This window comes from Pinus tabuliformis, chromosome 6 (assembly GCF_031772625.1).
Source record: "Pinus tabuliformis cultivar Carrire ecotype Pingquan chromosome 6, CPIR1, whole genome shotgun sequence".
Classification (NCBI taxonomy): domain Eukaryota; kingdom Viridiplantae; phylum Streptophyta; class Pinopsida; order Pinales; family Pinaceae; genus Pinus; species Pinus tabuliformis.
In genome coordinates, this window is record NC_142292.1 from 2,097,275,583 (window position 1) to 2,097,300,017 (window position 24,435).

The 24,435-nt window shown below is 41.6% G+C and overlaps 1 pseudogene; it reads left to right on the forward strand.

Annotated features, from left to right (window-relative positions):
* LOC149267628 (uncharacterized) overlaps nucleotides 1–23,913 on the forward strand; it is an 82,137-nt pseudogene extending 58,224 nt beyond the window's left edge.
* Nucleotides 23,914–24,435: the final 522 nt, after the last annotated feature.

Genomic DNA, 24,435 nt, shown 5'->3' on the forward strand with positions numbered 1-24,435 from the left:
AACCGGGGTAAACATGTGACGAGAAGTTTCTATGATATCATTCGACTCCCTATGTGTCAGTTAAGGAAGTGGAATCGAAGGAAACAAACCATACAGACCATCAACATCAACTATTGGGTGTGGAGCCTGATTATCTTCTATATTAAAAGGTATCGCCACATTGGACCCCAGTTCGAAATGGGGGCGGCAATGCTGCCCGTAAAATATTCGCTGCAGGGGGGGTTTGGGGGGGGGGGGGGCGGCTGCGACCTTTGGGAGCCCCCCCCCCCCGAAGCTAAAAACAGCTGTAAAATTGCCTTGTAAAAGTATAGTAATTTCTAGTCAATCTGGGTCGTTCATTAGGCGGATGATCTGACGGTAGAACTTATGTTTAGTTTAGGGTTTCTTGCCCTAGAAGGCAACCCCTCTCTATGTATCAGGGCATTGTATTTGAGGCTGTGTGATAGATGTGTATTCTATGAGCGGGAAATAGAGAGGTGAGACTGTGAGAGAAAACAGAGGATATTACAGCAGATCTGCTGTAGGTTGTGTCTCTTCATTTTGTTGGATAATAGAAAGGAAGGATTGGCTGTTCGGGGTGGACGTAGCCCAAACTGGGTGAACCACGTATATATGTGTCTCTCTTGTTTTATGCGTTTTCTGTGTTTATATTTCTGCAATATTTTATGTGTTCCATTGCTCCATAATATATAATTCCTAACAACTGGTATCGGAGCCGAAGGTTTATTTGGCTGATAAACTCGCAGGAAAGAAGGGTTCCTGTTTCGAGTGGGAGCAATGGCAGAAGATGGTAAGTTTAGGGTCGAGAAATTTAATGGCCAAAACTTCTCGCTGTGGAAGATGCAGATGGAAGATTATCTGTATCAGAAAGATCTATAACTACCATTGGGCGGAAAATCAAATATGCCGACGGGTATGACAGACGAAGAATGGAACCTTCTCGATAGAAAGGCACTCGGAACAATATGGTTGTGCCTTGCTGCATCAGTCGCCTTCAACATTTCGAAGGAAACCACGACAGAGGGTTTGATTTAGGCATTGTCGAAACTATATGAAAAACCCTCGGCCTCGAACAAGGTATTTCTTATGAAACGGTTATTTAATATGAAGATGTCGGAAGGTGGATCTGTTGCAGACCATTTAAATGATTTTAATACAGTTACAAGCCAGTTAAGTTCTGTAGGGGTAAACTTTGATGATGAAGTTAGAGCTTTGTTATTCTTGTGCTCATTACTAGAAAGTTGGAATGGTTTGGTAATGGCCATTAATAACTCCGTTTCTGGATCTAGTACTTTAAAGTTTGATGATGTTGTCGGTGCTATCCTTAGCGAGGAAATGCGACGGAAAAGCTCCGGTGAGACATCGGGAAATGATTTGAGTGCAGAGTCTAGAGGAAGAAAATGGAAAGAGGAAAGAGCTCAAGATATCGCAGTAAATCAAGGAAAGGCAGATCCAAGTCCAGATCGGGGATAGTGTGCTGGAAATGTGGAAAGAAAGGACACCTAAAGAAAGACTGTAGATCTCGGAAGGGAAAAGAAGGAGATGCACAGCAAGAAAACAATCATGAAGCAAATGTGACAGGTGAGGTGTTACAAGATGCTTTGATTCTTTCTTTCGAAAATATTATTGATTCCTGGGTGGTAGATTCAAGGGCTTCATTCCATGCCACACCTGATAAGAAATAATTTCATGACTATGTTCAAGGAGATTTTGGACAAGTTCGTTTGGGTGATGATAAACCCTGTAAAATCGTTGGAATGGGTAAGGTTCTTGTAAAACAACAGAATGGAAACCAATGGCTATTAAAGGAGGTAAGGCATGTTCCAGATCTAAAGAAAAATCTGATTTCAACAGGGCAGTTAGGCGGTGAAGGTTGTGTGACAACTTTCATAGATAAAGCTTGGAAGGTCACCAAAGGAGCCCTGGTAATAGCAAAAGGCGAAAAGGTTGGTATATTGTATTTATGCAATGGTATTTCTTACTCTGTTAATGCTTTAACTTCCAAAGGAGCAGATGCAACATTATGGCATCATAGGCTCGGACACATGAGTGAAAGGGGGATGAAGATTCTTCACTCAAGGAATTTGTTGCCGGGTTTGAAGAATGTTGATTTGGACTTCTGTGAGAATTGCATTTATGGAAAACAGAAGAGAGTTAGATTTCTCACAGTTGGGAAAGAAAATAAGAATGAAAAATTAGAGCTTGTGCATACAGAAGTATGGGGACCTGCTCAGGTATCATCTCTTGGTGGCTCTCGTTATTATGTTACTTTTATTGATGATGCAACTAGAAAAACTTGGATTTATTGTATTAAGAATAAATCTGATGTATTTGATACTTTCAAGAAATGGAAAGCTTTGGTTGAGATTGAGACGGGAAAGAAATTGAAGTGTCTTAGATCAGACAATGGAGGTGAATATTGCAGCAAAGTGTTTGATAGGTACTATTCAGAGCATGGAATTCGCAGAGAGAAGACAGTTCCAAGAACACCAAAAGAAAATGGTGTGTCAGAAAGGATGAACAGAACAATCATGGAGCGTGCAAGGTGCATGAGATTGCATGCAGGATTTCCTTTATAGTTTTGGGCAGATGTTGTAGATACTGCTGTTTATCTAATAAACAGAGGGCCTTCAAGTTCCTTGGATGGTGGTGTTCTAGAGGAAGCATGGAAAGGTAAAAAGGTAAACTACTCTATTTTAAAGCCTTTTGGTTGTGAGGCCTTTGTCCATATTGATAAAGAAAATAGAACAACGCTTGAGGCAAAGTCAAAGAAATGTACCTTTATTGGATATGGCGTTAATGATTTTGGTTATCGCTTATATGATTATGAAAATCACAAAATCATTAGGAGCAGAGATGTAATATTCAATGAAAAGGTCTTGTATAAGAATCAGTTGCAGTAAAAGAAACAGGAAAAGGAAAACAAAGAATACGCAGTTCTTGATGAAATCACTGAAAAAGTAAAGGTGCCTGTTACACAGTAATTTATCACTGCCTTCCTGTCAGTCACCCTGCTGTGTCCAGAAGTCACAATCACTAAGTGTTTGATCCCTGAACTGGCTTAAAAACCCATTTTTCCAAAGTTTTGTGCATCAGCGCGTCTGTTCCTAAAATAACCGCGATGACCAGCGCCTCACAGTGTATTTCGTGCGCTGCCATCGCGGAAGAACATCACTTTTCCGCGATGACGCACAGCGCGGCTTTCCCGTGTTCTTCCGCGCTGACATGACTTGTTCAGTTATTGTTATGTGCTGACAGCGCGGCAGTCTCCATATAATCCGCGCTGATCCAGTTTGGGCGAATTTGTTCAAACAACCAGCCTTCCAGATCTCTCCAGGCTTGGTTGTTAGCTTTGTGAATATCGACTCCCTTCTATGGCATGTCTATTCGACCCTTTGCAACTACTCCCCTTGAAGATAAGCTCATCCTTCCACCTTTTTAGGAGACTCCTTCTCCTATATAAACTTCCACCATTACCATGAGCAGCTAGTTAGAAACTAGTGGGAACTAGCTAGACTTAGCTTGGATTGTACAGAGCTTGTAGTGCTCAGATTGCTGCTATAGGTTTGGTGTGTTAGGAGTGGAAGTGATTGATTGATTGGGGAAGTTTGTTTGTGACATTTGTGTGAGAGAGAGAGAGTTGTTTGTCATGGGAGAACCATCCTCAAAGGTGAATGCTTGAGATACATGCTGACTGATCCCTCCTGAGAAGTTTATCGACGTCAGAACATTTGGTTGTACTCTTCTCTATTCTGATTAATAATAGATGACTGCTATTATTGTTCCATTCTCGTTTGTTTATGCAATGGATAAATGTGAATTATGTCTTTTCTGACTGACATATAGTTACTTTTACTAGATTTCACGCTTGCGTTTGCCTTCTCTTCGTGTGTGCAGGTGTCCGTTCGCGGGGATCGCGGAGGACTGTGACCAGCTGAAGCGAAGGAGCGAAGGAGACATCTCTTCGTCCAACGACAGTGCAGGAATCCAAGTAGGTGTTCTTTACTTCTTGTTTAATTGTAACTAGGAACATGCGTGGCAGCATTGTGTGATTGTTGCTAGACCCCTATTGGGCTAGTAGGGATCGCCTCTATCCGTAGAGGGGATTTACCTCTCCAACAATTTGGCGACTCCGCTGGGGATCAGCCTTTTTGTCTCTTGAGTCCATCTTTGTGTTTGAATTTGATTGCTCTCTTTTTGAAATTGGGGATTAATTATCAATCTTTTGCGTTTTCTGGGTTGATCTGGAAGTGCCCCTGTTTGATTGAAAGATTGGCTGTTTTGATTTGGGAGTTTTGATTTGCCTGTCACTATTTTTGAGCTCCATCGCGGATTTAATTTTAACAGTCGCGCTGAAAATCGGATCATCGCGGAAAAGACGTGTATATCCGCGATGTCAGCGCAACTTTCTAGCTTAATTCCGCGCTGACTGTGTTTTTCTAGCTTAATTCCGCGCTGACTCTGATTTTCTGAGATCATCTCGGTTTTTGGGGCAAAAGTCGCGCTGACAGCTCGGGTGGCCTGTGTAAAAGTTGCGCTGACCCTTGATCATCTCGGGTGCTCAGTGTAAAACTTGCGCTGATTCCTAAAAGTTGTTTTTATAACTTTATCTCCTGAATTCATCAATCTTTCTTATCCCCTGTTGTTTCTTGTCCCTCATTAGCTTGTTTTGATTGCTTTTGGTTAAGGGACGCTCTCTCTTTGATTTCATTCAAGTGAGTCTTGTGACCATGTGACCTAGCCCTTTAGAAGTTTCATCGAGAAACCATTTGCTTGGGTTACTTGTCTATTCAAGGTTCATCCACAACCCTCTTATTGATTTGCTTGAGGCTTTTCCACTGCTTATTGCTGGTTGATTTTTAGTGTCGATTATTGAACCACCTTTTTATGTTGATTCGATTTCTTCACTACCAAGCATAGATTACGATTGTTTGGATCGATCAGTTCACATTCGCTTCCTCCTTGTTACAATCCTTGCTTGTCTTGACGAGCTTAGATTACATAGCTCGTGCAGACCTTTGTTTTCCTTTGATTTGGAAGCTTTGGTTGAATGTTTAGGGAACTTTGTGTGCTTTCATTAAGTAGTTTACTTGGTGTTCCGGTTCCTCCAAATTATTTTAGATGCTTTGTGTCACTGAAAGAAAATCAAACTAGTGGCTTTGCTTTTAAAAAATCGAAAAGGAAAAGAATGTTTCATTGATTTGCATTTTCAAAAGAAAAAGTTTCCTTTCCTCGCTTTTAGTTGCATTAGGCTGTTTGATTGATTGTGTTCGTTTTGTTTGATTGAAATCTCTTTACCTTTCCATAGCTAGAATTCATCGAACAAAATGATTCTCGTTGACATGTAGTTTGCATCTAGGTAATTGTGAGAGAACATACGATAGGACCTGAAATCGAAACTTAATCTCAAGATCAACTATAAAATGAACCGAATGAATCTAAAAACGCATTGGAACTAAACGCAAATATCTAGAGGTCTAGGTTAGAGACGTGTTCCGGCGTCTTTAAACATAGTCACTGTTGTTTCACATTAGGTTGGGTGATTCCTCCTTCTGTGACTCGATAGTGGTCTAACACGGACTGCGCTCCCACGTACCGTCGCGTATATAGGGAGACCCCACTAGGCTTTTATCCTTTATCCATAGGAAGCCGAGTCGGCCGCCCTACGATTCGCAATGCAGTGAACACAACATTCACGAAGATCGACCACCCGTACCCTAAAAAGTATTCTGTGGTTTTGCGAAAAGTTTGGCACACCCTCTACCTAGAGTTCCAGAGCAGTCACTTTTGATCCTTTTCGGACTCGCTAAACGAAAAGGTGCCTGTGAGCGTCTTGTCACTTCGTGCTCATTAAACATTCGAAGGAGACTGGAGTCATCTTTTCGTCCTTTTCTCGACTCCTGAAATATGAAAAGGTCAAGTTTGGTTCTTGTGTCTTAAAATTTATTCGGCCACGATAACATTCCCTGTTAGATCTTGTGTGCGTTAGCTTGAGTAGGTTTCGTTTTCATTTGCTATGGCAACTTTTCCAGGATTCACTAACCCAGGTTCCCCCTCTGATGGGAACCCAGGACAATTCCCTCCTCTTGGGAATGTTGGTGCTCCGTATATGGCGACGTTGTCCCTACCAGGGTTAACTGTCGGGTTGCCTGTGTGGTTGTTTTCAACCTCTTTGGTCCCTACCGTATCGGCTGTTAGTCCGTCAGTCCCTCCACCTGAACGACATCATATTGATCCAAAGGTGGATCTCTCCCCTTCGACGCCTACTTCTACGTCGTCCTCTTCCACTTCGCCTGGTGAAAGTCTCGATTCGCATAACCAGGTGGCTAAGAAGAAGAAGAGGAAGTCCAAGAAGAAGAAGTCTCCTAAGGGAGAGTCTACACACACAGTCCCCCTCTCAAGTCCAGCTATCCACTCCAGTACACCTGAAGTCGGGTCACCTTCTGCTCCTCCGCGGAAGGTTAAGTTTCCTTGTCGATTATGCAAGGAGGACCATCTGCTTCGTGATTGTCCTGGCATTCCCAGGGTATTAGAAGTTTGGTCTCACGATCCGGCCCACCCTTCATCGTCCACTGATGATCATGGCGATGCTACCTCATCAGCTAGGAATGCTAAGGAGAAAGGGAAGTTTCGAATCCCCTGTCGACTTTGTGAAGGCAAACATCCCCTTCACCTTTGTCCACTCATGGATAAAGCCTCTGCTGTGTTGGAAAGTCTTGCTGCTCCTCCGAATCCACTTCCCGCTGGTTATCAGCGTCTTTCTACAGCTGTAGATCGCGCCCTTGTTGACAAAGAGATTGTTTCAGATTCCTCTTTTGTCCAAGCCCCTCTTCCCGAACCTGGCTGTTCCCAGTCTGTTCCAGACCCGCCGTTGGTCGGAAAGGGTGTTGATTCGAGTTCACCTCCTCTCAAGCACTCTGTTTCGGAAGAGCAAAATTCTCATGTTCTTCTCGTCTCCTCAGATTCTCCTGAGCTTGATAAAGGTTCTCCTATCGAAACCTCTCCGGAGAATTTAGATTCGGTTCTTTCCGAGCAGGGGGGCAACCATATGGTTCCCCCGCCAAGTAGTTCGGTCATTTCTTTTGATTGGAGTCGTTTGACTACCCCTCCCCTTCCATCCCACGTGCCTTTCTGGGTCACCGCCTATGCTTGCAATAAGGCGCTGCCTGGCACTGTGTTAGACGAAGGAGCATCGGTTAGTCTTATGCCCGTTACTACTTGGCGAGCTTTGGGTTCCCCATCGCTTGTACCTGTCGCACCGCATCTCACTGCGTTTGACGGAGGAACGAGTCAGCCATTAGGGATCCTCCCGAAGTTTCCTATTACTTTGGGAGGCAAGACCGTCTATATAGACGTCTCGGTTACCCAAGGTTCTTTAGACTTCAGTCTTCTCCTTGGTCGTGATTATGTGTATGCCATGGGAGCCCTTGTTTCTTCACTTTTCCGTGTGGTTTGTTTTCCACACGATGGAAGAATCATGACGTTCGATCAATTATCGTTCGTTCGTCCACAAGCCCCTCCGGCACACTCATCCTTCCCTCCTGGCTTGCACCCACAAGTTGCATCTGCCTCGCCGCAAATAAACTACGTGGCCGCCCACCCCGTGCCCGTACCCACTGATGACACCATCGTGCATAGTGTCCTGGGGGCATTAGGTCCTGATTTCCAAGACGTTGGCCTTCCCTCCGGAGCCACTTTCTTGGGGGCCTCCACTTCCCGTTCATTATGACGAAGTCTGGTCGGAGCATAGTTCACTTTCCTATGTCAAGCTCCCTAAAAAATGAAATTAGGTCTGGTTGGAGCACAGTTCTTTTCCAGTGTCAAGCTCCTTAAAAAATGAAATTGGATCTAGTCGGAGCATAGTTCATTTCCCTATGTCAAGCTCCTTAAAAAATGAAATTGGGTCCGGTTGGAGCATAGTTCCTTTCTGGTGTCAAGCTCCTTAAAAAATGAAACTAGGCTTAGTCCGAGGATAGTTCTGATCTTGTGTCGACCTCGTTAAAAAACGAAACAAGGAGTCGAGCATAGTTCCTGATCTTGTGTCAAGCTCGTTAAAACATGAAACAAGGGTTATGAGGATAGTTCTTTTACTGTGTCAACCTCATTACAAAAATGAAACAACTCCCTTTTCAGATCGAGTCTTTGATTAAGATCTCGTAAAATCCCAGTCGAGTCTTTCCAAGATCTCGAAAGTGAACCTTCATTCCATCCACTTTGTTGAATGTAATAAAGCTTGGGGGGCATGTACCTCGATTTGCGTCATTATGCTAGGGGGCATGCGAACTTGTAACAAGCATAGTTTTTCGTTTCAAGCTTGTGTAAAAATGAAACCGAATCCAAGCAAAGTTCTCCATGGTTCAAGCTTGTGTAAAAATGAACCCATACCCGATTTACATCTCGTGATTGCCATTTTTATCCATTGGATTTTGCTAGATGAGCCTTGGTTGTTTTCATTCCATCGCCACCATCTCTTTGGCCGATCATATGCTTTCACTTGGTTGTTTATCCTTTCCTGAGGAACCGCAGCGATGAGTGGTTTTATTAGCCAGCCTCTTGACCATTACATGTTTTGAGCAGTTCCACCATCTCCGGAACCAGTTGCTACCTTTTATACCACTCGTTCCTCTAGGACGAGTCACCTTTAAGCTCTTTTCTGACTCGTAAAATATGAAAAGATTGTCGAGTATTTTTCCCTTTTTGACTCGTTAAAGAGAATAAAAATGGAGGTCTGCTTTCAGCTCTTTTCTGACCGTTTAAAGATGAAAAGATTGCCGAGTCCCCCTCTCGACTCGTTAAAAAAAAAAAAAAAATGAGAGGCGGTCGCTTTTAAAGCTCTTTTTTCGACCGTTTAAACTCAAAAAGATTGCCGGGTTTTTGTCGTTTCGAACTCGTTATTGGCTCCAAAACGACGTACTTCCGACCGCTTTTTTACTTTTTCGGGTCGAAGGCACTACTTACGAAAAGTACTCCTCGATCGTAATGGTCGGGCGGTTCTTTCGAGCATTGTTTTATACTTTTTCGGGCTCGAGAGACACAACTGTACGAAAAAGGACCCCCCTGGAGTCTCCTTTTCTGCTGTCTTTTCAGGCTCTCTAAACAAGAAAAGACGCCGAGTTTTTGCTTTGTCAGGCTCGTTAAACACTTGATGACATCGGATATTGTCAACATGACACACATCAAGCATATGTTACCCCCGTCAAGCTTGTCGTCCAAAAATAATCGGGGTACCTGCCTGCAAAGGTGGGGAAAATGGAACTTTGATTACAGTCGTCTCGGCAGTACGTCGCTCTTGAACATGGCACTCCGCTGTTTCGTGTCTGGGTGGGGTCATCTCATCTCGTTTTCACTAGCCTCCATGGGTTTGGGACATCCTATTTGACCTCTCATCTGTTCATTGCCTTGTCACCATGACCCTTACTCATTTGATGTCAAATACTGCCAAGCCCGCCACAGTGCCGCCGATATGTTCAAGAGAAGTTGACTTCTGTAATAATACAACCTCATCTGCTATCTCACACAAATCATTTGTCCTCTGTCTCGCGTCGATGATGTGGGAAACATTATGGCCCACCTTCGATCAAGGTCACTTCCTGTCGACTTCAACTCATTATCCGGGAAGGCGACTTAGAGACTCCCTTCAGGTGCCTTAGAGCCTGCATGCCCTAATGGCAGGTTCTTCGTGTTCGACGTGAGGTTTACATCATTGGCCTCCGATCGAATGATTCCGTGGGTGTTTGACACCAGCTCATTGATTCACATACCGCGGATTGTACCTATAGTACCTTGAGGGCCATTGTCATTATTGGTGGTACCTCTCGCGTCTGTTAACAGTTTTCACCATTGACTGGTAATCAGACGATGTTCACGCATGTTCGACTTCGACTCATATATTCACATGTTTGAACTTGTACTTTGTTCGGATCGGGACGGAGCGCAAGACCCTGGATCCGTGTCTGTTGTGGGCCAGGTTGCGATTTTGTGGATGATCATTACATGACTCGTTGATGGATGGCTGCGCCCATACCTGAGTTTTCATGGATGGCTGCGACCATACCTTGTCATTATTATGGTCTCTTTAGCTGGGTGGCTGCGTCCATACCATAGACCAGTCTCGCATGTCTTTTGGATGGCTGCGCCCATGCCTAGACTGCATGTATATGATTGTCAAAGATTTTTCGGTACTTCCTGGCGGTATTCCAGTTCGGTGTGTGTTGTAAAGCATTTCACCCCTCCCACTCTCTCGGTCTTCATGCTTTAGGGGGCATCTGTTACACAGTAATTTATCACTGCCTTCCTGTCAGTCACCCTGCTGTGTCCAGAAGTCACAATCACTAAGTGTTTGATCCCTGAACTGGCTTAAAAACCCATTTTTCCAAAGTTTTGTGCATCAGCGCGTCTGTTCCTAAAATAACCGCGATGACCAGCGCCTCACAGTGTATTTCGTGCGCTGCCATCGCGGAAGAACATCACTTTTCCGCGATGACGCACAGCGCGGCTTTCCCGTGTTCTTCCGCGCTGACATGACTTGTTCAGTTATTGTTATGTGCTGACAGCGCGGCAGTCTCCATATAATCCGCGCTGATCCAGTTTGGGCGAATTTGTTCAAACAACCAGCCTTCCAGATCTCTCCAGGCTTGGTTGTTAGCTTTGTGAATATCGACTCCCTTCTATGGCATGTCTATTCGACCCTTTGCAACTACTCCCCTTGAAGATAAGCTCATCCTTCCACCTTTTTAGGAGACTCCTTCTCCTATATAAACTTCCACCATTACCATGAGCAGCTAGTTAGAAACTAGTGGGAACTAGCTAGACTTAGCTTGGATTGTACAGAGCTTGTAGTGCTCAGATTGCTGCTATAGGTTTGGTGTGTTAGGAGTGGAAGTGATTGATTGATTGGGGAAGTTTGTTTGTGACATTTGTGTGAGAGAGAGAGAGTTGTTTGTCATGGGAGAACCATCCTCAAAGGTGAATGCTTGAGATACATGCTGACTGATCCCTCCTGAGAAGTTTATCGACGTCAGAACATTTGGTTGTACTCTTCTCTATTCTGATTAATAATAGATGACTGCTATTATTGTTCCATTCTCGTTTGTTTATGCAATGGATAAATGTGAATTATGTCTTTTCTGACTGACATATAGTTACTTTTACTAGATTTCACGCTTGCGTTTGCCTTCTCTTCGTGTGTGCAGGTGTCCGTTCGCGGGGATCGCGGAGGACTGTGACCAGCTGAAGCGAAGGAGCGAAGGAGACATCTCTTCGTCCAACGACAGTGTAGGAATCCAAGTAGGTGTTCTTTACTTCTTGTTTAATTGTAACTAGGAACATGCGTGGCAGCATTGTGTGATTGTTGCTAGACCCCTATTGGGCTAGTAGGGATCGCCTCTATCCGTAGAGGGGATTTACCTCTCCAACAGTGCCTGAAAATAATAATAATCAACAACAACAACAACAACAACCACCACAACAACAACAGGCACCCAAACACCTGAAAGTGGTGTTAGAAGATCTACCAGGATAAGTAAACCCCCTGAACGATACTCTCCTTCATTATATTATTTATTGTTGACTAATTCCGGTGAACCCAAATGTTATGAAGAAGTAATGCAGGTTGAAAGCAGGAAGAAGTGGGAGGTAGCCATGGAAGAAGAGATGGACTCCTTAATGCATAACCAGAATTTGGATTTAGTCAGGTTGCCTGTAGGAAAAACTACATTGAAGAATAAATGGGTTTACAGGCTGAAGGAAGAAGATGGAGGAAAACAGAGGTATAAAGCTAGACTTGTGGTGAAGGGGTTTGCACAGAAGAAAGGTATTGATTTTGATGAAATATTTTCTCCTGTTGTTAAAATGACTTCAATCAGAACTATTTTAAGTCTTGTAGCAGCTGAAGATTTGCATCTTGAGCAGTTAAATGTAAAGACAGCCTTTCTCCATGGGGATTTGGAGGAAGAGATATATATGCAACAGCCACAAGGATATGAGGTGAAAGGGAATGGGAAACTAGTGTGCAGGTTGAAGAAGAGCTTGTATGGCTTAAAACAGGCTCCAAGGAAGTGGTATCTAAAATTTGACAAGTTTATGTCTGAACAAGGTTATACTAGATGTCACTTTGATCATTGTGTTTATTTGAAAAAGCAAAATGATGGCAGCTATATTATATTGTTATTGTATGTAGATGACATGCTTGTTGTAGGATCTAACATGCAGGAAATAAATGTGCTCAAAAGAAAATTGGCAAATTCATTTGCAATGAAGGATTTGGGAGCTGCAAAACAAATCCTTGGTATGAGAATAACTAGAGACATGAAAAATCGTAAATTAACATTGTCTCAGAATGAGTACATACAAAAGGTGTTGAAAAGATTTAACATGCACAATGCAAAACCAGTTAGTACACCTTTTGCTAGCCATTTCAAACTTAGCAAAGAAATGTGCCCAAAGACCCAAGAAGACATGGATTATATGTCTAAAGTTCCATATGCATCAGCAGTTGGAAGCTTAATGTATGCAATGGTCTGCACAAGGCCTGATATTGCACATGCAATGGGAGTTGTAAGCAGGTAAATGAACAATCCAGGAAAGGAACATTGGATGGCAATGAAATGGATTCTCGGATATTTGAAAGGTACCACAAATCAAGCATTATGCTTTGGTGGTTCAAACATCTCCCTACAAGGATATGTTGATGCAGATATGGCAAGTGACAGAGATAACAGGAGGAGCACTACAGGATATGTATTTACTATTGGAGGAACAACTGTCAGTTGGGTTTCAAAAATCCAAAGTGTTGTTGCACTTTCAACAACAGAAGCAGAGTATGTTGCTACTACAGAGGCTAGTAAATAAATGATTTGGTTACAAAGGTTTGTGGGTGAATTGGGTAAGGAGCATGATATGGGCACATTATACAGTGATAGCCAAAGTGCCATTCATCTTGCAAAGAACTCAGCATTTCATTCCAGGACTAAACACATACAGCTCAAGTACGATTTCATACGATCAGTGTTGGAAGATGGAGAGTTGAAGCTGGAAAAGATACACACTAGCCAAAATCCTGTAGATATGCTAACAAAAGTTGTAACCAGGGAGAAACTGAGAATATGCTCAGTTTCAATTGGTCTTCAAGGATGACGATGAAGATGAGAAACAGCCAGGTCCAAAGAGGAGTCATTGTCCAGCAAATGGAGCAGCGGTGGAGTTGCTACAATCAGTCTCCAAGTGGGAGATTGTTGGGTGTGGAGCCTGATTATCTTCTATATTCAAAGGTATCGCCACATTGGACCCCAGTTCGAAATGGGGGTGGCAACGCTCCCCGTAAAATATTCGTTGCAGGGGGGTCCAAAGCTAAAAACAGTTGTAAAATTGCCTTGTAAAAGTATAGTAATTTCTAGTCAATCTGGGCCGTTCATTAAGCGGATGATCTGACAGTAGAACTTATGTTTAGTTTATGGTTTTTTGCCCTAGAAGGCAACCCCTCTCTATGTATGAGGGCATTGTATTTGAGGCTGTGTGATAGATGTGTATTCTGTGAGCGGGAAATAGAGAGGTGAGCCTGTGAGAGAAAACAGAGGATATTACAGCGAATCTGTTGTAGGTTGTGTCTCTTCATTTTGCTGGATAATAGAAAGGAAGGATTGGCTGTTCGAGGTGGACGTAGCCCAAATTGGGTGAACCACGTATATCTGTGTCTCTCTTGTTTTATGTGTTTTCTGTGTTTATATTTCTGCAATATTTTATGTGTTCCATTGCTCCATAATATATAATTCCTAACATCAACAACATAACTCCCAAGAGACATCCCAACCACTCAAGTAATCAACCCCTGGGTCCCGCTGAGTTTTAGACCATTAAACCCCAGGATGCTCCCTTGATATGGACAAGCATGTGTCCAGGAGGCACTAGACACTCCCACAACATGGGTATGGATGTGTCTCAGGACTTTTCTCCTCAGACCTGTGCCTGTGACTTTGGGATTTGTGCCACTTTTTTAGGCCCAGATCCCAGGTCACTGTCGAGAACTCAATGAAAGTTTCAGAATTGAAAGATAACAACAAAATAATGATACAAATGCAATTAATTGAACAAGGGCTTGACTGGACCCCTACTAGCCATGATAGACATTTTGTCAAACATGTCACAATTATGTAATCTACAGGTTTAAACAATAGATTCTAGCATAGGGGTCTTATACTCATCTAAGAATCGCTAAGAAGCGTTGATGCCTCAACACATTAGCTGCAGTTTCATCCATTAGGCCATAGATACATTGTTCATTAATTTACAAGTAAAAACATGATGAGAGCCATACACAATGCCTGTCATAATACATGTTCATAACCGACATAATAGCAACCAAAATACCAAGGACATAACATCCATATAATCCACATGTAAACCAATATAATACACATGAATTAACTATGAGAAGTAACCTCATATTAATGATGCAAATTCCAACCAGGTTCGAGACTTCCACAAACCACTTGATCGTACACATGGATGAGTCGAACCTCCCTTCAGCTAGTCACCCCCATTCCATATTCCAAGCATGAATGTGGGATCTCATTAAACACATCAACCAAAACCACTCAAGGCTTCCAGAGGCCAAACCACCTCAACCCATCAAACAATGATTCCACCCCATGGACGGACATCACAAACCATCACCAGATTGGTCTCTACCCAAGCCTTCCAAGGCTCCAGAGTGTTTTTTCCAACCAAGGCTTCCGTTTTAACATGCTTTATTTTTGATAAGTTAGTTTTTATTTTATAAAAGAGGGTATGAAAAAATTGAAATATGAAGAAAAAAAACAGATGAAATAAAACCCCATCAAAAGTTTTTTTTTGTTTTTTTTTTTTTTTTGTATAAGTGTGCTTGTTTAAATGCCACTTCATGAAATAAATTGCACTTGTAATAAATAAAGGTTTGTGTGCAGCTTGTTCTTATGCCACAACCTTTTCTTTTGATTTTGATCAAATTGTTCAACCTTGATCAAATCATTTAATTTTTTGTATTAGATTAGTGAATAAGTTCACCAAATAGTTTAAACTTGGTTGAACATTAGAAGTGATCGGGGTCGCGGTGTGACAAAGGACCCTTCCAAGACCTTTTACTGTCGTGATGTGTTAAATTGCATTTTCAAAAGAACATGAACGAATACATCTGCATGTTGTAAAGAAGAGGAATAAGACAATCATTAGCACATGAAAAAATAAGCCATTGATAACGGAGTTCGTCCAGGAGGGACTACGTCTCCGGGCCCCGATGTCAAGATGGTGTAGGCCGTTGTACTAAGTACTGTCAATAGTGATGATGTACACAAGAGATGATGTCGATATCATACAAGGAAAAATTCCCTCACGCGGGAGTGGCTCTAAGAGATGTTCCACTATAGGAACTCTCAATCAAAAGACTCCTATTAGTATGACACAAAAACCTGCATGATGAGCATCCCGCCAACATGGCATAAAAGGGATCTCAATGAAAAACATGCATGACAAAAACATGAGTATTCCATCAACATGAAACAAGGGGATCTCAAAACATAACATGATGAATCACATAAGCAATTTTGCGTCACATCAAACAAGAATCATAAAGACAAGTAAGAAATAGGATCCTACATCAAACATCAAGCAAGGACCTGTGCAACACAATGCATAGCAAAAGAAGTACATGAACATTGCAGATACCTCACAACCAAGGGCCATCTGAAGAAGCAGATTTCAAACTGTTGAAGCTGCTCGGACCATCGATCTCACGGCATCAATCGCATGAAAATGACTGCTCGCACATGAATGTGGACATCTGCACTGGCATTTAGAAAAGTGGTTGGAAAATGAAATGAGAGAATGACAAATATGAACGCACCATTAGATTTGTGGCGTCGCGTAGTGCAAAATCGACTGTCCAAAATCTGAATTCTGAGAAATTGAGAATCTGGGGCTCAAGGAATCTTTTAGATTCCCCCTAGATTCCTTAAAGATTCTGCTCCATGGGTGGACTAGAAATCTACAAATCAAATGGAAAATCTGACCTCGCCATTGCGATCCCTACAGAAAACCGTGAAAAACAAGTATAAACTTGACTATATTCCGACATGGAGAAAATTTACCTCCTTAGGAAAATTGCAAGGATCATGGTTCCGCTCCCTGTTTTTGCAGCAATCATGGTTCCATTTGCACACTGAAAATGGCCAAAAAATGCAGAACTATGATGGAGAAACAGATAGCGCCATTGTGTTCATGGCGACGAGAGGTGTCGAATCCATATAAAATTTGTCAAAATCTGACAAAGTGGAAATTTGGCCCTCCTACAAACTCCTGCTCAGTCATGGTTCCACCTACATAAAAATTAATTAAAAATTACTTGTCTCGAAAAGCATTCCCGCTCCTGGTTCCTCCTCTGCCTCGAACTATGTGCATTGGTAAAATTCTGGGTTAATATAAAGTTTCGAGCAATTTTTCCAAAGTGGGCGGTTAGCAATTTTAGAGTGCGCATTAACGTTTTTGGGCAGAGGTTGCATTTTTATATGTTTCGGTTGGGCCGCCCATGGTGCGGGCCGGCCAGAAGGATAGGTGGGTTCTATTCCCACTGGCCCATTCAAATATGGTGTATGGTGCGTTGGGGGTGGTGGGGTTGGTGGCCCCCACCCCCTTTTTTTATTATATTTTTGTTTTTATTAACCATAATATGCATTTTTTTGAAAATCCGTTTTTTACTGTAGAAGTCAAATTAACGACCCCACAATTTCACCCAAAATCCGGCCAGAGTTGGCCAGAATCTGGTGGCCAGGTTCGGTCCAAATTGTGGCCTCCTTAAGCTGCCCAGTCATCAAAAATTCAACCCAGCTTTGACTTCCTCTAACTTTCGCATATGGACTCGGTTTGATGAACCGTTCACACCACCGCGATTAGGATGACAAGATCTACACTCTGGCCCTAGTTTGAAAGCATTCTGATCACTTCGATTTTTGAGCTTTTTTGAGTCCTCCTTGTCCTGTGTGTGTCTTTGGAGCCACCAGGATCAATATTTCCCACTGAGGAGCTTTTGGTCCTCCAAAAGCATGAAAAATACTCTGCAACTTCTCTATACCTTGTCTACATCAAAAGCATCCTGAAAAGGTCTCGCTTCCATCTACTTGACCTTTGTTCTTTGGAGCCTTAAGCGATGAGTCAACACCTGCCACCTCTGCAACCTATAGTACATTGTTTGCAAATTACATGCTTGATTGACATGACCAACTAATGACCCAAACTTCCCACACTCGCCACGAGTTTATAACACATACTCGGTGGTCAAGTTTGCAACAAGATGGACGCAATACCCCAGCTATGACAACAAGGACAACATATCATTGTTGCTTCAACAAGTGATGAAAACGCTTCATCACTGCAACGCATGATTTACAAAAAAACAAGGCCAGCACTATTTTTTCTTTCAACAAGTGATGGAAACACGACATCACTTTCAAAGTTTAAACTGCAACTCAAAATACCACCAAACATCATTGTTGCTAAACAAGTGATGGAAAACACCTCATCACTTTTACATTTTAAAATGCAACAAATGATTTACAAAAGAATGACCATGAAACAACAACATGTCTAGAAACCATTTTTCACTTATCAAGGTGAATGGATCGCCTCCTTGTGGTGATTTTGCTTGTTGAACAACTGCTTCACCTCGTTCACGCACCGACGCTTTGTCTTTAAGGCGCTACTCTGGATGGAGCCTCCAACAAGTGGCTCTTTGATGGCCATTTCTATCGCAATGACTGCAATACATCTTCTTTCTCCAGATCTGTGTAACATGTTTCTTTACATGTTGTTGAGAGGGTTTTTCACGCCTCATCCTTTTGTGTGTTGCCATTCTTTTCCAACACTTAGAAAATGTATGGTTATTTAATCCACAAAAGGTGCATGTTTTTCGATGCCATGTTCTTCGTTCATCATTAACAACATGATCATAACCGAAATGAACATTTGAATGTTGAGAGTGGTTATACCTTTCCTTACCGTCTCTGGCGTAAGTATGGTGATGAGAGCTTGCCTAAGCTCTCTCCCTGCACTGGGAACTGCCGTGGGATGATGGGGATGTGTTCCCATCATTCTCTTTCCTTGATGATTTCATCGATGTCTTGGACGAATCTGACACCTTCGAGCACTCTCCTTTAGTGTATCCCGAGCCTGCAAACCGATGTTCGTGCACAACCTCCAAAGGTTGAGTTATGCCTTGGTTATTAACATCAAGTTCTTCTTCCTCCTCATGCCTCATCCTTGTAAGGAGCCTCATGTTTGTCCCTATAATTGGGATCTCCAAATATCCAACAGAACTCATACTATGTGAAGACGAAACTGAAAGGAAATCAACATCTTTTACCTCCTCTTTTGATTTGGAAAGAACTGATGAGGGTCTCCCATCATCCATTGTTGGGGGTTCGCCTACTGTCTCGGCGCATTCCAAAACTTCCTTTCTAACATACCCAAGTCATGTTCGACACGGTAATTCCTCTACTTTGATGGAGTTGACAATGCCTTGGCCATTAACGCCCAAGACTTTTCCCTCATACCCCATTTTCTTCAACATTTTGGAGCCAATTCCTATGGTATGATTTTCAAAAACAGCGAAATCATCATCAAGAAACATACATGAATTTGGAGAATTACATTTTCCCTCACATGGGTCATGCTGCAGCTTTTCCAAGGCCTCATCCTTTGCTTGCAGCTGTCATAGAAATCTATGTTTCTCCTCTTTCTCTTCAGGTAGATGCATCTTCAATTTAGCGTTCTCTGTTTGAATATTATGTTTGTTTTTCTTCAGTCCTTCCAGGGCCTCTTCCGTGGCTTGAAACTAAAGCTACAATCACTCCTTTTCCTCTATCTCTTTCTGTAGAGATTCATACATGATCTCCACTCTTTTGGAAATGTTGAGCATGGTCTCGTACATCGCTCCTTCATCCTCTATCACTGCATGTTCCATTGTTCACGCTGCAATTCACATCAATGCAAAGACCGCTCTGATACCACTTGATCCAGGTCCGGGTGTGACAAAGGACCCTTCCAAGACCTTTTACTTTCGTGATGTGTTAAATTGCATTTTTAAAAGAACATGAATGAATACATCTGCATGCTGTAAAGAAGAGGAATAAGACAGTCATTAGCACATGAAAAAATAAGTCGTTGATAATGGAGTTCGTCCAGGAGGGACTACGTCTACAGGCCCCAGTGTCAAGATGGTGTAGGCTGCTGCATTAAGTGCTGTCAACAGTGATGATGTACACAAGAGATGATTTCGATATCATACAAGGAAAAATTCCCTCATGCAGGAGTGGCTCTAAGAGATGATCCGCTATAGGAACTCTCAATCAAAGGACTCCTATCAGTATGACACAAAAACATGCATGATGAGCATCCTGCCAACATGATATAAAAGGAATCTCAACGCAAAACATGCATGACGACAACATGAGTATCCCATCAACATACAACAAGGGGATCTCAAAACATAACATGATGAATCATGACAACAAGTACATCACATAGGCGATTCCACGTCACATCAAACAAGAATCATAAAGACGAGTAAGAAACAGGATCCTACATCAAACATCAAGCAAGGACCTGTGCAGCACAATGCATAGCAAAAGAAGTACATGAACACTGCATATACCTCACAACCAAGGGCCATCTGAAGAAGTGGATGTCAAACTGTTGAAGCTACTCGGACCATCGATCTCACGGCATCAATCACATGAAAATGACTGCTCACACATGAATGTGGACATCTGCACTAGCACTTAGAAAAGTGGCTGGAAAATGAAATGAGAGAATGAAAAATATGAATGCACCATCAGATTTGTGGCATCGACTAGTGCAAAATTGACTGTCCAAAATCTGAATTCTGAGAAATTGAGAATTTGGGGCTCAAGGAATCTTTTAGATTCCTCAAAGATTCTGCTCAATGGGTGGACTAGAATCTGCAACTCAAATGGAAAATCTGACCTCGCCATTGCGATCCCTGTAGAAAACCGTGAAAAACAAGTATAAACTTGACTATATTCCGACATGGAGAAAATTTACCTCCTTAGGAAAATTGCAAGGATCATGGTTCCACTCCCTATTTTTGCAGCGATCATGGTTCCATTCTCATACTGAAAATGGCTGAAAAATTCAGAACTCTGATGGAGAAACGGATACGCCATTGTGTTCGTGGCGACGAGAGGTGTTGAATCCATATAAAAAATTTCAAAATCTGACAAAGTGGAAATTTGGCCCTCCTGCAAAACTCTGCTCAGTAATGGTTCCACCTGCATAAAAATTAATTAAAAATAATTTGTCTCGAAAAGCGTGCCCACTCCTGGTTCCTCCTCTGCCTCGAACTATGTGCACTTGTAAAATTCTGGGTTAATATAAAGTTTCGAGCAATTTTTCCAAAGTGGGCGAGCAATTTTAGAGTGCGAATTAACGTTTTTGGGCAGAGGTTGGGTTTTTAAATGTTTCAGCTGGGTCGGCCATGTGGCTAGGTAGGTTTGATTCCCACAAGCCCATTCAAATATGGTGTATGGTGTGTTGGGGGTGGTGGGGTTGGTTGTCCCCACCCCCTTTTTTATAATTTTTTTGTTTTTATTAACCATAATATGCATTTTTTTGAAAATCCGTTTTTGACCATAGGAGTGAAATTAACAACCCCACAATTTAGCCCGTAATCTGGCCATAGTTGGCTAGAATCCGGTGCCGGGTTCAGTCCAAATTGTGGCCTCCTTAAGCTGCCAAGTCATAAAAAAGTCGACCCAACTTTGACAACTTCTAACTTTCGCATATGGACTTAGTTTGACGAACCGTTCACACCACCACGATCAAGACGATGAGATCTATGCTTTGGTCCTAGTTCAAAAGCATTCTGATCACTTTTATTTTTGAGCTTTCCTGAGTCCTTGTCCTGTGTGTGTCTTTGGAGCCACTAGGATCAAGAAGATAGGGTAGAATAGGATTAAAAAATGGCATAATATGCTCAAACTTTGGCCTAAGTTATATTAGATTAGGATTAATTAGTGAATTAGAAAAATAGGGACTGCTAGTCTAAATTCACCCATGATAGATTAATTTTAATTAGCGCTTAATTACCTTTTCAAAGGTGATTAATTATTTTGTAAATAAACATTTTATGTTTTTTTTCAAAGTCATAGACGACAAAATGTTATTTGTCAGCAAGCGATAAAGTGCATATAAGAACCAATGATGATCCGCCTTCCCACCCAGATCAACAGTGGGAAGCCACTTCGCACCCCCTCGCCATGATACAGGATAATGACAGGGGGGTACGAAAAGTTGTTTTTCCCATGTGCCCCCCCCCCCCCCCCCCCCCGCTAACGTGTCATCACGTGTCATCACCTTCGCACTTCGCACCCCCTTGCTCCTTACCACTTACCACTACCCCCACCCCCCTCTGAAATCCGCTATCTACCTTCCCACGCTTCCGGATACCGCACTAACGGTAACATCTCCTACGCCTTTTTCCTCCAACCGCTCCATGCCACAAGTCCTCACCTGTTGCAACTTATCCATTACCACCAATTTATTGCCTCTTTTTACTATTCTCCTCATCCATTAAATGTTAAATTAGCCAATCAATAACGACCTTCCCTGTAACGGTAATCTTATTCCAATGATAAATATCCCTTCGCTCGGTTATGCATGCTTTTCTCAATTTCTCTTTCACTATTTCCTTCACTGTTCCTATTACAGATTCATACTGACCTGAACCTACAAACAGTATGCATCCACTGAAGGTATCTTTGCAACTTTCCCTCTTATCCTCCATTTCAGTTTTTCTATCATGTCTCCTAAGAAGAAAGACAAGCCATCTGCCAGTTCTTCTACATCGTAGGAAACCCCAAAGGCCTCTGATGCCTTAGACCTAGACCACATCCCATAAGTTGACCAGTATTTTAAGATTGTAGACACAGAATATGAATTTGAAATGTTCGAATTAGATAATTGGCTAAAACAGACCTACATCGACTCTGAAGATGACATAAACCTATGGGAATCCCTTCTACTTCTATATATGTTTCCTCGGACCTATTCCTTTCCTGATTTAGCCACGTGTGCCAACCCAAGTATAACCCCTTGCAAATAACTATGGTAGATCAAAACGAAGACATTCAGATATCTATCACCACAAAAACCATTAATAAAATTCTTATGATCCCAGAAAATGATTCCCTTAGCTTTTTCTCCACTACAACATTAATTAACCTATATCATAAGCTCACATTTCCTCAAAGAGATCAAATTTTTGAGATCTTTCTCCTTGAAGATGTTGAGCTCCCTAAAAAGAATCCTCCTTATCCAACATCCATGTTCTATGAGAGAGCTAAACACATAATTTCCCTAATTTCTTGCTTGTTAGGCTACCAATAAGATCAATGGGTAAATGAAGCTATCCTAGGTTATCTGCCAATTTTATCTAAAGAAAACAAGATTGCCTTCATGTATAATTATAGTCAATTCTTGGTTGAAGCTATGCATGAGTAATTGATGAATATCACTACTGAAGAAGTGCATAAAGACTCCTCTTTGCTAGTACATATGTTTGTTTTTTAGGAGGGAGACAAGTTACCTATTGTTTTGCATAAGCAGGATGATCAACAGGAGAATCAAACAGTCACATAGTGGACCTCATTGATTAGGAAGAACTCAACTGAGTTTAGTTTTTCAAACTTCATTGATTGTTTCATTCACTCAATGCCACAACTTCTTAGTAGTCAGAGTGAACCCATGATCAGTGCAGAAATCAAAAGGATCATTCATCTCAGTGATCAAGTTAGAACACGAGACCGGTATCTTTACTAGAACTACACAAAGATCAGAGTATATGGCTACGAATTGGCTCCATATAAGTTGCCCAAATATGTTCCAATGAGAATTTTCTCTTTTGAATATATTAGGAAAATGATGAATATGGATGAGCTTCATTTTATTTCAGTAAAGAGGAGATCTCAATTCAAGATAAGGGCATAGGTAGGATCATTCATTTGTAATACTAGATGAGAAGGTTTAGAAGTAGATGCCATACTAAAATAGTTTGGTTTCCAACCAAGATTCACCTGGTCTTATGACCCATTCAGTATTATTTCAAACTTAAGGGTGGAACTCAAAACCACACCTTACAATCATACACTAAGACCAGAGATTGAGAAGTTCAGAAATCAAGAATAGTGGGAAGAGAATACTGTTCAAGAAGCAGAAGAATAGGTTTTACCTCCTTCTACTCTTTATACTCCTACTCCTCAAACCAAGCATGACAAGAGGCCCAGAGAAGGATCTTCACCAACAACAATTAGAGAAAAGGAATTCATTCATTATCAAAAGAAATCAAGGACTGACTCTAAAGGCACTACTACTACTCAGGGTTAGAAGGAGCCTATCATCATCAATTTGGATGATTCACAGGTTTCCATAGGGACAAAAGAACCTGTAATCACTACTCCATATTCTTCTTCTGCTTCACATAAATTGTTAGATATCACTCAATCTGCAGGGACAAGTGAAACAAAGGAGCCAATTGTCTTCACTAATTTACTTGAAATTAAGCATGAGAATGAAGCTTTAAAGGCAATTGTTTATGCACAATTTTGGAAGCAGACTTCTTCTTCACAACACAAGTTGTTGACAACTTTTGAGAGTGAAAGGCGTAGAATGCAAATGGATTTTTTGCAGGATCAAGTGCCTTTTCCCAAGGCTTCTTCTGATTACAAGAAGACTATATTTTCTTTTGATGCTAATCAAATACACCCAATTGATCAAATGGATATGCATAGGCAGTCTGGTGAGATGCTTTTATCTACCATGACCAATACTGCTATGGCATTGTCAAAACTTAAAACTGCTCTGTCAAATGTGTAGTCACAATTGAATATTGAAAAGATGTCATCTTTAGCAAAGGATAACAAGGTCAAGTCATTAGAGGACTTAGTGATTAAAATTGGATATGACCCTGCTGATGTTAAATATGTAGAAGATATTATAAAAAAGAAAAATACAGATATTGCAGCAGTGAGGAAGCAACTTAAACTGCCTTCTACAAAGGACCCCAAGATTAAGGATATATTAGAAAGTGAACAGCACAAGGAAGAAATGCTCACACTGATCATTGAGCAGAATGTACAAATAGAGACCATGGAGGAGAAAATTGAGAAATTGCTTCAAGAAAAAGAGAAATTTAATGAGTTATCTATAGCTCCCATCACAACTATTCCAATTACAGTGTCCAAAACAATAGGGGAATCTACAAAATCCACAACAGAATCTACATCAATAGCAGGGGATTTGAACAAATCCTTACAGGAGCTAACTCATGAGAAACAAGAAAATGAAAGGCTTCATAAGAAATTTAAAAATATGGAAGCTCAGAAGATAAAGAATGAC